General features: G+C 43.5%; 1 protein-coding gene across 1 annotated transcript in view; it reads right to left on the bottom strand.

Annotated features, from left to right (window-relative positions):
* The window catches only part of LOC124595937 (ras-like GTP-binding protein Rho1), a 293,949-nt gene that overhangs the window by 79,650 nt on the left and 200,173 nt on the right, over positions 1–14,126 (bottom strand). The window lies entirely within an intron of this gene.

Below are 14,126 nucleotides of genomic sequence, written 5' to 3'. Positions count from 1 at the left end.
GTGACAGAAGTAGGAGCTCCAGAATTCAAAGTGCTTTAGAAAAAAATAGCCATTTGACACGGCTCGTGGGACGCATCAACCATTTCTGATAAAGTACTTCCAAGGCAGCACTTGCACAGCGAAAAGAATACGGAATGTTATAGCGTGTTCCCTATGAGAGGATTTTTTAAGTTTTTTATTTTCTATTTTTGCGTTACTCACACTGCGAATAAACCGAAGTAGCGCTCAATATATTGTTTTTATTAATATCTTCGTAAAAGGGATGAAAAGAAAAGGCAAAAGAAAATGGCAAATAGTTACCAAGAGATGAGTGTAGTAACAGCGCCCACGGGGACTGTGAAAATAGCTTTCCAAGAAGAGACCGCACTTAAAGTGTACAAGACTTTCGTTTGTCTCATTTTGACACTCGAGCAGCCCTTGGCAAATGTACGCATACAATAAGTTCTCCTGTTTTTGCATGTCAATCATCAACTGTAAAGTAATAAAAGGATCCAATTTTACACTGAAGAGCCAAAGAAACTGGTACACCTGTCTAATATCGTGTAGCGTCCCCGCCAGCACGCAGAAGTGCCGCAACGCGACATGGCATGGACTCGACTAATCTCTGAAGCAGTGCTGGAGGGAACTGAGAGCATGAATCCTGCAGGGCTGTCGATATTTCTTCTGAACAGCACGTTGCAAGGCATCCCAGATATGCTCAATAATGTTCCTGTCTCCGGTGTTGGTGGCCAGCTGAAGTGTTCAAACCCAGAAGAATATTCCTGGAGCCCCTCTGTAGCAATTATGGACGAGTGGGGTGTCGCACTATCCTGCTGGCATTGCCCAACTCCGTCGGAATGCACAATGGACATGAATGTATACACAGGTGATCATACAGGATGCTTCAGTACGTGTCACCTGTCAGATTCGTATCTAGACGAATTTGGGGCCCCATATCACTCCAGTTGCACAAGCCCTATACTATTACAGAGTCTCCACCAGCTTGAACAGTCCCTTGCTGACATGCAGCGTTCATGGATTCATGAGGTTGTCTCCATACCCGTACACGCATCCACTCGATACAATTTGAAACGAGAGTCGTCCGACCAAACAATATGTTTCCAGCCATCAACAATCCAATATCGGTGTTAAGGGGCCCACGCAAGGCGTTAAGCTTAGTGTCGCGCAGTCATAAAGGGTACACGAGTGGGCCTTTGGCTCGGAAAGCCCATATCGATGATGCTTCGTTGAATGGTTCACAGGCTGACACTTGTTGATGTCCGACCACTGAAATCTGCATCAATTTGAGGATGGATTACTCTTCTGTCACGTTGAACGATTCTCTTCAGTCGTCGTTGGTCCCATTCTTGCAGGATCTTTTTCCGCCCGCAGCGATGTCGGAGATTTAATGTTTTACTGTATTCCTGACTTTCACGGTACACTCGTGAAATGGTCGTACGGGAAAATCCCCATTTCACGGAGATGCTCTGCCCCATCGCTTGTGTGTCGACTATAGCACCACGTTCCAACTCACTAAAATCTTGATATCCTGCCACTGTAGCAGCAGTAACCGATCTGACAACTGCGCCGCACACTTGTTGCCTTACATAGGCGTCGCCGTGCGCAGCGCCGTATTCTGCCTTTTTACGTATCTCTGTAGTGGAATACGCATGCCTTTCTTTGGTGCTTCAGTGTATATGCGAAGTCTTCGAGTATGCCTTATAATACCCTACCGGAAATTTATTTGCAGTTCCCAAATTTTCCCTTACCTGTGCTTTCATGCTTTTTCTAAACACATATTAATACAAGCAATAAACGGAGCATTATTTTGATTCATTTGTAGTACAAATCACATAAAAATGGACAAAAATGAAGATAAATAAATTTCCACATAGGTACTCGAACTCACGACTCACGTACTCTATTGTACTCTTCCTACGGCACCGAGCAATGCCCTGAAACAATAAGACAAATGGGTCAAATTTACCACGAACAACGCCACAAATGCTAGGCCTGCAGCTCTCACTTTTGTGATTTTCATGTCTGGTCAAGCCCTAGATACAATACAAATCTGAACGAAATCGGCGGTGATTAGCGAGCGCGGTCTCCTTGAGAGCGTACACTTAACAGGAGCTTTGTAATGCTTCCGCGAAACGATTTAAAATGGTTCAAATGGCTCTGAGCACTATGGGACTTAACATCAGAGGTCGTCAGTCCCCTAGAACTTAGAACTACTTAAACCTAACCAACCTAAGGACATCACACACATCAATGCCCGAGGCAGGATTCGAACCTGCGACAGTAGCAGCAGCGCGGTTCCTGACTGAAGCGCCTAGAACCGCTCGGCCACAACGGCCGATTCGTACTAGATAGTAACGTCACATCATGTCACGTCCATTCCCTTACCCCAGTACCGAATGATGAAAGTAAAGTTATGAGTTACCATCCGTGATACAAAAAGTCGGAGTACAATGTCGAACTTGCGGAAATAAACAAAGCTAAAATTTATTAATGGCCAAAGCAAACTTCGTAATATATGTCATCCATCAGTTTTGTGTGGTAAAGTGGTGAGAAGTGAAACAACATTTCAAAACACTGATATCCATTTGCTTCTGAAAATATATACATATAAACACATCAAAAATATTTATAAGGGAGTAAATAGAGGCTATTTACCTTATTCATTATGTTTTCCCTTACGCAACTAATTACATCATAAAAAGCTGCGTTTTTCTCCTTCATCAGAACTGACGTTTTTACTTAAAATGGTATTTAATGAAATCTGCTTCATCACCTTACGTTCTTATTTACATACGTTACTGGCGTCAACTCTGTTCTGTTGTTGTGAATGTTCCACATACCTGATCTCACTTTTGGAAGAACACTAAAATATATCCAAGTTGTCATGGAACATTTGCAATTTGCCAGAAAAACAAAGCAAACTAATAAGAATAATGTTTAAGAAGAGACAAAAGCACAAAATCCCCTACAATAATATGAGTGAGCACGATGAACATAAGTTATATTCCGATGTTAGCAGACGACGATACCGTCAAAACTTCCTAACCGACAAATCTTGGTGTGACGTGCCTTGACTGTCTGTTGACGACCTGTGTGAGTGCTGTCGTTTGAAATACATTGTGGAATGTTTTGATGTAACGTGACGTGACGATCCACACGCTTGTAGTCCTGTCTGACGCCACAGAGGCCGCTGATACCAGAGACAACTTCCTTCATCCATCAAATAGTTCGGAGACAAACATTCTTTCGTAGATTACAGACGTAAGCGGACACACAGCTTCACTCGGCACTTTGCGCAGTTGCCAAACAGATGCAGCAGTTGTCGCAGTTATCAACCAGCAGCAGTCAACGAGTGATGATGGCACAGCCGGTGTCACAGTTTGTGTCTATTAACAGCCTGAACTCAGAAGCTGTTACTGACAGTAATCCTGGCTGAACAACATTTAGATTAGTTAGTCATCGTTCACTGAGTTGTGTTAGACCAGTGTTCAGAACTTTTAAATTAATATCAGACCTTGTCATAACACAAAAGTTCAGTATTTTTGGGTGATATTATCTGAGTAAAAGTTTGTTAACTGTTGCTCATCGTGTTACTAATATTATTTACGTTTTAGTTTAATAATGCCCTATGAGAAGACAATTACGGCATACAAGCTCACCTCATCAATACAGCGAGAGCAAGGGGTTCGCTCCCTGGTATTTTTATGTTGGGAGCCTTCTTTATTTGGTGAATAGAACACCCAGCACAGTTATTGGACCTAAGAAAGAAGGCTTTCCCGTTTAGTATTTGCTTCTTTCATGGAGTGACTGTTGTGTCTTAGACAGCGATCTTAGAAAAAGTACTGATGTTCTTACAATATTAGCAAATATAGTCACCGTCGTGGAATATTAGTATGCATCTTCGAAGCCTTCATTGATTGCTCCTGCAGCAGCTAATGAAACCTTATCCCCGAAGATTGTTCAGGGTTCCTGAAGCTTTGTATTACCAGGAAACTGTTACTTGTCTTAAGCGAAAAAGTTGGCGCAATATTTAGCAATTGTCATTGGGTTTTGATTACTTACCCATACTCACAAGTTATCAAATTGATTTTTAGTAACTAAATAAATAAATGAACGGAACTTGCAGATAAATGCGGTTCAATGTATAGAATATGATTCTTCATTGTAAGAGGTGCATGACCAGGGAATTTATTGCTAGCGCACTCGAGCAGATATAAGTTCGATGGATTGCTCACGCGCTGCCTGCGAGATGTATGCTACAGTAGAATCGCAGACCAGAGTGCAGTGTCGGAAGCAGTAGTGGTAGTAGCTCGCAGTCGAGCGGTTGGGTCAGGTCGCTCTTAGAGAGCAGTTGTCTAGTTGCATAGCTTACAGAGAGCACTTATGTCCTGTTTGGAATTGCCAAAGCCGGTCGTCGAGAACGATCGCGGTGTCTGAGCGATGTAGTATAAGGTAAAAGCAAGGATTATTACTATTTATTGCCGTACGCATAGGTAATTTGCAACAACTGATTTTGTACTATTGCTACATCAAGCCCCATGTAAATGTTTCTAAAAATCGTTTAATAATAATCTTTCTTATAAAGATAACTTTTGACAATCATTCATCTGAATTTAAAGATTTTACTAATTTTTCCTACCCACGGTCATTCCGATTATCCTAAAGAAAAATCAAGTGGCCAGCATTGCACTGGCTGTGCCAGAATAATTTCTTATAGGAGCAGATATATACGCGTTATCCGGCGACACTATTGGGGTAAGAATCTTCATTTTGCTCAGAATGACTTTTCAGGGCCATGACCCAGCATTGCTGACGTCTAGATTTACCAGTTTTCATTCACAGTCAGTTACTTATTGAATGGTTATATATGAGTCCCATTAATATTGCGGGGCTACAAAATTAACTGTTGGGAGGTTACAACATGTCTATGAAGAGAATGGCGCAGGTGAGACCAGCAAATAAAATACCTAAATATTTGGAAGGTAGGGTGAGACAGCACAACTGGACGTTGAAAATTAGAGAGTATAAGTAAACTAAATAAATTCAAAAAAAGAAAAACAGACACGCTCCACAAAAGAATAATGCGAATGCGACGGAAATCGATAAATGTGATGTAGGTGTAGCATCAAACAAATGATTACAATTTCAGAGAAATTGGATGATTTATTCAAGAGAAAGAGTTTCACAAACTGAGCAAGTCAGTAACGCGTTGGTCCGTGTCTGGCCCTTGGCATTAGGATTTCACAAGCACTAACACAAGCAGCAGAAACTGTCGCCTTGCGCAGGCGGGCATTATCTTGCTGAAATATAAGCCCAGGACGGCTTGCTATGAAGGGCTACTAAACGGGGCGTAGAATACCATCGGCGTACCGCTGTGCTATAAGGGTGCCGTGGATGATAAACAAAGCGGTCCTGTTTCAAAGTGAAATGGTAAACCCCACCATCACTCATGGTTATCGAGCCGTATGGCAGGCGAAAGTTAGATTGGCACCCCACCACTATCCGGGTCATCTCCAAAGAAGTCTTCAGGCTGGAAACTCATTGACTGTAGTACAGTTGTCTTCATTGCTGAGTCCCGCTTCAAACTGAGCCCCGATGATCAGCGAGCATGTTTCTGGAGACGCACCGAACAGTTGTGGCTATCAGCCTGACTGCCACCCGCCATGTGGCCCGACAACCAGGAATGACGGTCTGGGATGCTATTTAATTTTATGGCAAGCCCCTTTTAATATCATCAGTGGCACCAATACAGCACAGCGATACGTCGACAACGTTCTAAGCCCCGTTTTGTTGCCCGTCATGGCAAGCCATCCTGGGCTCATATTTGAGAAAGTGAATGCCCGCCCGCAGAAGATGAGAGTTTCTACTGCCTTTGTGCTTGTCAAACCATGTCTTGGCCAGCAACGTCGCAGGACCTGTCCCCAACTGAGAACGTTTGAAGCATTATAGGCAGGGCACTCCAACCAACTCGAGATTTTGATGATTTAAAGCGCCAGTTGGACACGATTTGGCACGATATCCCTCAAACGACATCCAACAATCTAGCAATCAGTGCCACGCCGAAGGGCCAGAGATAGACCAACACGTTACTGATTTGGTCAATTTGTGAAGCTCTTTCTCTTGAATAAATCAACCAATTTCTCTGAAATTGTGATCATCTGTTGTCTGTATATGTACTACATCACATCTACCAATTTCCGTTTCATTCCGATAATTCCTACGTGGTGCGCCGGTCCTTTTTCTCTTAGAGTGGCAAAATGCAACTGATTAGATGAGAGAATTATCTTTGAGGAATCGCAAGAATGCAGAAATAAAAACGAAAAATTAAAAGAAAAGAACCACGTGGTTACAAGAACGCAAGGGTACCAACCTCTCATTCGAGAGAAGAGCGATCACATCTCTCTCTGGCCACACATTTATGATTTCCGGGATTTCCCTAAATCGATTAAGTCAAATTTCGATACAGGTACGTCGAGAAAGAATGGACAATTTGTTACCCTGTTTTAACCGATCCCGTGCTAATTGTTTACTGACAACATGCTTGGCTGGACGTATAGCCGAAATCTTCCTTTCTTTTCGAGCGCAAATGAGTCCACTAAGAAGGAATGGAACGCTATTGAACTGTACTTAAATGAACAAATGCTTAGTCCAATGAAAACCGAAAAGGCGAACGTAAAGCTTTGTGGCATATAGGTTGGAGCTACGCTTTCGATTTGGCTCCAATTGGGTGACCCGCGTCGCAACATCGCTCGTAAGTAACAAAAGCGCTTCTCTTTTCATCTCTCAGGGCAGTGTTCATCCTGTTCCAGATCTTTCCATATCTTTCATAATATTGAGATATGACGCACAATAATCGAACCTTCAACTTTCGGGTCAATAGCCGTCGAAGGTAAGCAAGATGACACTGTTAACTATTTGTTGTCCTGTCGTCCTCAGTTGCGTGCAATATATAATTATCAACATATCACAGATTCTGATGTTGTTTTGTGTTTGTTTAATAGGACAGCATGCCACTGGGTTTGGTTCTTGTTCCAACTAGTGCCAAATAGTAAAACCTTCGCTGCTGTGCTTGATGTTTCTGGCTCTATTAATGACTTGTGGTCCCTCAGATTCAGATTGCTATTAACTTAATATTGATGCGGATGCGGTGTTATTATCGCAGCGACCGTGTCCTGCCAATTGTTTACAAGATTTACTTGCTGATTATAAAAGGTTTGATCTTAGAGCCTTGTATAATAAACAAAGAGCCACCTGTTGATAAAAACCGAAAGAGATTACATCTGGGAAAACAGAAAAAAAGACGTATCAGTTTCAACACTTCATTAGAACGTCTTTGGGAAAGACAAGTAAGCTCATTTCATATCAAGACTGTCGTACACATCTGTACGCTAATTACAAACTAGGGCCAGCCTAGGTAATAAATAAAATTGTAATACACTTCGAACAATACACTGACGTATTGTGAGAGACCTGTGAACACTACATTTAGATACACAAAATAATACAATAATGTATAAAACAGTTTACATCACAGAGTAATACTAAAAACGCATAAAAACATAACAAATTACACGATAATATCTCTATAAAAATGTTGTTCATTTAAATACCTTTACTGGTGTACAAAAACAGAAACAGGGAAATGAATAGTTGCAATTTCAAAGAAACGCAACACTCATTAAAACTTATTTCTCTCGAATATTAAATTTATTGTTAATAGTTTAAGACTCAGACAGAATGCTTTGTTGGACTGTTTGTTCGACGTGGCTGTTCTTCGTCACCTCTAAAAAAGAGATAGCAAAAATGTAAGCCAACAGGCGTCTTTTTGTGTTTAGAGTTTCCCTGTCTGTCGATCTACTGAGCATCATAAAAAACAAAAACAAAATAGAAGAAGCAGCGTCGTTACTTCTAACAGCGAGAAAGAGAGGGGGTAGGACAACAGGGGAGGAAACAAAGTCTAGGACCCACTTTGCAATTAATAGCGATTACGTCTTTGCCCGTGTTATGAAGACCGAGTACTAACACCATTGCGATGCCGAGAATGAACATAGGTTGCCATTTGTAGACCACTCATCTATAGGCAATTGCAGGTCCTCTTTAGAATTGCCCTCCTCCGTAGCTGAGTGGCTTAGAAAAAAAGAAAAGAAAATGTCAGCGCGGCTGTCTACCATGCGGAGGGCCAGGGTTCGATTTCTGGTCTTGCCTGGGGTTTTTCCTTGACGTGGAACGAGGTGACCTCAGCTTTGTAATGCCAGTGAAGGATCTACTTGGTCGAATAGCAGCGGCTCCAGGTCACGGAAACTGACGCCCCTCCGTACTGCATCCACTGACGCCATTGGCAGAGGACCACTCGGAGGTTAGGTTCGTCCATAACGACTGCCGGCCAGGGCGCACACATCAAGTTTACGTTTACTACTTTGCAAGTATTTCCGAAGTTGTTACTTGATCTAACTCATACAGTTCTGTTTCGGCATGCTAACGAAACTTGTAATAAAGTTATACGAGCAATAGGAACTAAATAATAGTAAAATTATTACTTATTGATAGTAATACTCAGAGAATACAGGGGATGGAAAAAATATGAAAACATCGAAATCACAGCACGTTACCATGCATAATACAGTGTAGGACACCTACTGGCATTCAGAGTAGTTTCCAGTAGTCTCGGAAAGGAAGTCCTGTATGGTTCTCACCGAAACCGTGTACCACACATCCTGCAATATAGTGGCTAATTCAGATAACAATATACAAGTGAACAGCGATCACTCACCTTCTCTCCGAAGTAGACCAGGGAGCCTCAGTAGTACTGAGATGTGGCAATTCACCCTCGTACTCCCGAAATCAATACCAGACGATGTCACAATTGTGAACAGGGCCCCTCTCGTCTTGGAGCGCAGCATTACCAATTGGGATCAAACATTCTACCTTCGGATGGACCTGACCAGCCAAAATGGTTAAATAATCCTTGACATGATTACTGAAATGTCCCCTTAGAAACATTTAAGGAATTACAGTGCTGATAAACCTCTTAAGTCATTTGATTTTCAAACAGCTGGGCAGAACTGAACCTACTCAGACATTTCGCTCTTTACTTGCTCTGATCAACACTAAACTGACACACAATATTTTTAGTGCAACGCAATCTGTCTTTCAATAATCCCTACAAAAGAATAGGCCTGACTAACAATAACACACACACACACACACACACACACACACACATATATATATATATATATATATATATATATATATATATATATATATATATATATATATCAGTTCATGATATCCAGTATTACAAATTTACTCTTTCCGATGGACACACGTCCAGATCGTCCGCTCTCAAAACTCCGCCATCTCTCTCCCCACATCCCCCACTGCTGGCGGCTCACCTCCCACTGCTGCAACGCTACGCGCTGTTCACATCCATTTGCCCAACTCTACAATAGCGAATATTCCAAGAATGCCAACCAGCCACAGACTGCACACAGCACAGTCAGTGATTTTCATACAGAGTGCTACGTGGCGTTACCAACATAAAAACCTAAGCAGCCTACTTACATAAGAGCGCTACGTCGCGTTACCAACATAAAAACCTAAACAGCCTACTTATAATACGACCTTGCAGAGTAAACATGGCGCCCATGGAATACCACCATATGGCTGCCCAAATTTTCACCGAACTTCCGCCACCATTCACTCTCGGAACGTAAACTCGGCCAGAAGTTGGAAACAGTGTGAAACAAGACTCACGAGACCAAAAGACTTTCTTCCATTTACCATTAGTCCAGATTTTATGGTTCTGGCACAGCGTTTTCCTGTTTGAGGCATTTACGTCACTGATGAGTGGTTTTTGGGTTCTAGATCGTCCTTCAGTATTCACGCTTATGGAGCTCGCTTCGTGGTGTTGTACTGACAACGTTCGCGGATGCGACATAAAGTTCTGCTTTTGCACTGGTCGTCCCTGTTTCTTTCATCACTCTCCTCTCCATGGGGCGCCTGTCACGATCACTCACGACAGACTTTCGTCCACGTTGTGACACTGCGGATGTCCTTTTTAAGCTGTCACTGTATGCGGTATAAATATTCGATAAGATTCCCCTTGAAAATTTTGTCTGACTTGGTTACGGAAGCACTCACCACACGACGTCTTAATTCACTCAGTTCCGACGTAGTGCACTCACAACTACACACTACACTGCTGTTATGGCCAGGACTGACACTTTAAACGTACTGGGGACATTGCACAGACACCTTTCGTGGTCAAATACATCAAAGCTCCAAAGAAACTGGTATAGGCATGCGTAGTCGAATACAGAGATATGTAAACACCCAGAATACGGTGCAGCGATAGGCAACGGCTACATCTGTTACTGCTGCTACAATGCCAGGTTATCAAGATTTTAGTGAGTTTTAACGTGGTGTTATAGTCGGCGCACGCGCGATGTGACACAGCATCTCAGAGGTAATGATGAAGTACGTCCATTTGACGAGTGTAGCGTGAATATCAGGAATCCAGGAAAATATCAATCGCCGACATCGGTGCGGGCGGAAAAAGAGCCTGAAAGAACGGAACCAAAGACGACTGAAGACAATCGTTCAACTAACAGAAGTGCAACCCTTCCACAACTTGTTGCAGATTTCAGTGCTGGGCCATCAACAGGTGTTCAACATTCAATGAAACATAATCGATGTTGGTTTTCGGAACCAAAGGCCCCCTCTTGTACCCCTGATGACTGCATGGGACAAAGTTTTTCGCCTCTCCTGAGCTCGTCAACACCGACATTGGACTGTTGACGACTGGAAACATGTTGCCTGGTTGGAAGAGTTTCGTTTCAAATTCTATCGAGCGGATGGACGTGTACGGGTATGGAAGCAACCTCATGAATCCATGGAGCCTGCATGTCAGCAGGGGACTGTTCAAACTGGTGAACGCTCTGTAATGATGTGGAGCGTGTGGAGTTGGAGTGATATGGGACCCCTGACACGTCTAGATACGAGTCTGACCGGTGACACGTACGTAAGCATGGATGGGTATGTAGTGGTAAAAATTAATAAAATGAAAGTTTAAAAAAAATAATGTATACTGAAAAAATCGGACTAGGGCAAGTAGGATTCAAGCTCCGACAGTTTCGTACAAACTTATTTATGTATACAGAAGTTTATTATACATTTTGATGAGTGGTTTTTCCAGTACCTTTTGATTGAATTAACTTAAAAGCTTCAATTCTTTATACGACATAAATTTCAAGTAGATACATCTATTCGTTCCTGAGAAAAATTGGTCTAAACAGACGGAGGGACATATAGACAGGCAATCGGATAAGAAAGTAATCGTACAAGGGTTCCGTTTCTTACCGATTGAGGTACGAAACCCTAAAAAGATAAAATCTATTACTGAGCTCCATTACTAATATGGTTGCTTCTTCTTAGAGGTTTAAGGGCAGAGGGATCGCCGTGTCGCTGCCAATGTGGAGCTGCAGATTCTGCTTGTATGGGCTGTGATGTTAGCTACATACGCACATCCTCTAACGGAACACTCGCATCAAATAATTCCTACGAACATCTTTCACAACATTCGTTACACTCACTGGCATCGCACCTTTCACATTCACCTTGTTACGATTATGCTATGTGCGATTTGGGAGTAGGATTTGGAAAGTGTCGTACCCCTACATGTTTCTCTTTTACTTGTCGCGGATATATTAGCGCCACTGATTATTGTCTTCCAGCATTCGCAATTACTAACAAGTTTCTGTAGGTGTCGGGTTTGATTCGATAGGTTTCAAATTTCCATAATGGACATCAGAGATGAAAATAATTTTGGATGCTCACGTATGAACATACTGATACAGTACATATCGCTGTCCTTCCTGTTGAAGTTGTGCGGGTAAGCTACCTCTGGGCCATGTCTTGTGAAGTAACATGATGCACTGAATGGTGCTTGCAAAGTTCACGGCTAGGCGTTCACGAATATTAGACGATAGTTGTACTCTCGCACGCTTCACTTTTGCGCCATTCGTTCTGCCACGTATTTAGTTTTAAGTGCAGGAGTTTGACAGTGGCTGGTTTTCTTTGTTCCAAGATTTGCTACTGTTGTCAAACCCCTTTACGAAATCAATAGGGACCCTCACGACATCTTACCGTAATATTTACCGAATACATTCCGAAGATCACCAGCGAAGTATCGGTCGGTGTTGTGCCAAAGTCGTTGCGTGTCTAAGGAGCACAGCCACCCTTCTGTGACCACAGTTTAGCTGTTCCCTCGCTCACAAAGACCTGTGCAGCCACCGAGCGAGGTGGCGCAGTGGTTAGCCACTGGACTCGCATTCGGGAGGACGACGGTTCAATCCCGCCATCCTGCCATCCGGCCATCCTGATTTAGGTTTTCCGTGATTTCCCTAAATCACTCCAGGCAAATGTCGGGACGGTTCCTCTGAAAGGGCACGGCCGACTTCCTTCCCCATCCTTCCCTAATCCAATGAGACCGATGACCACGCTGTCTGGTCTCCTTCCCCAAACCAACCAACCAACCAACCAACCTGTGCAGCCAGAAGCTTGTTCCGAAGCCTATCATAGCCGCGAAAATGGTTTTGTGCTATGTTCTCACCGCATGTGTCACACCTTATCATTTCCTTTGAAGGCACTGAAAGTTTTTCAGCATGATGTTGCTTCCTTTATGTGTGATTGGCTGAATGTGTCGCTCGAAGTTTTCCGTTTTCGTGCAGCTGTACTCCAAGGTATTGTGTGACTGTTTACCGGTTGAGACGTATTGTAATATTTCTCTGGGATTTTTACCTAAGGAGAATAATCGCGGGGCTACTGCTAGTTCGTTATCTTTACTCTATCTTTGGATCCGGAGAGAGTTCATTTGGTATTCGCAGCTGAGCTCATGAGTTCCCGACGCCACAGACATCGGCGGGAACGGACAGTGGAGTACTGTCCTTCAGAGGAGTAGCCTCGCTCGCCTACGGGTTGCCACAGCCGAGGTATGAATGGAGCGGGTGCACCCACCTGCTGCTAGACAATGGCTGCAAACGTCGTGCGTGGGCGAACACACTCGCTGAGATTGGCACAGACGCGTCTGGCAAGCGGCAGAACCGTTGTTCTGTCGCGGCCACGCAGAGTACGCGCTCCTTTTACCCAGCAGCAGCAATGTAAATGGATGCGTCGTGGACAGGAAAAGCTGCGTTCTTGATTCCCACAATTACTACTTCCTTGTCAGGCTAGGAGGTGATTGCACTAATAAAGAAACAAACAAAAAGTTACTGTTAGCTTATTTCATCGCATTTCCTCTGGAGTCGTACCTAAGATTAACACGGCGCTCATACCATACACCATCTTAATTTGTATCTTAGTGAATAAAAAGCCGTGCGGTTCTAGGCCCCTGCAGCCTGGAACCGCGAGACCGCTACGGTGGCAGGTTCGAATCCTGCCTCGGGCATGGATGTGTGTGATGTCCTTAGGTTAGTTAGGTTTAACTAGTTCTAAGTTCTAGGGGACTAATGACCTCAGAAGTTGAGTCCCATAGTACTCAGAGCCATTTGAACCATTTTTTTGAATAAAAAGAAGACTAAACACTCTTACATTCTACACGTCGATAGGAAGTAAGTGTGTTCTGCTCTTCAGTCGGAATACTGGCTTGATGCAGCACTGCACGCTAGTGTATCCTACCCAAGCATCTTCACCTCTGAATGTCCGCCCCGATAGCTGAGTGGTCAGCGTGACAGATTGCCGTCCTACGGGCCCGGGTACGATTCCCGGCTGGGACGGAGATTTTCTCCGCTCAGGGACTGGGTGTTGTGCTGTCTTCATCATCATTTCTTCCCCATCCGGCACGCTGGTCGCCCGATCTGGCGTCGAATGTGATACGACCCGCACAAAGGCCGCCGGACCTGCCCCGCAAGGAGCCTCCCGGCCAATGACGTTAAACGCTCATTTCCATTTTCTTCTCTGAATAACTACTTTAGGTTAGGTTAGGTTAGGTTAGGTTAGTGCCAAGATTTGGTTTGGTGCCCTGTCCACCGATACCATCTTACAGTCAAGTTTTGCCACAAATTTCTTTTCATCACAATTCGATTTAGTACCTCCCCATTAGTTACTGCATGTAGCCGTCCAATCTT

This window comes from Schistocerca americana, chromosome 2, assembly GCF_021461395.2.
Source record: "Schistocerca americana isolate TAMUIC-IGC-003095 chromosome 2, iqSchAmer2.1, whole genome shotgun sequence".
In the NCBI taxonomy this organism is placed as follows: Eukaryota; Metazoa; Arthropoda; class Insecta; order Orthoptera; family Acrididae; genus Schistocerca; species Schistocerca americana.
This window is presented reverse-complemented; position numbering and strand designations above follow the sequence as displayed.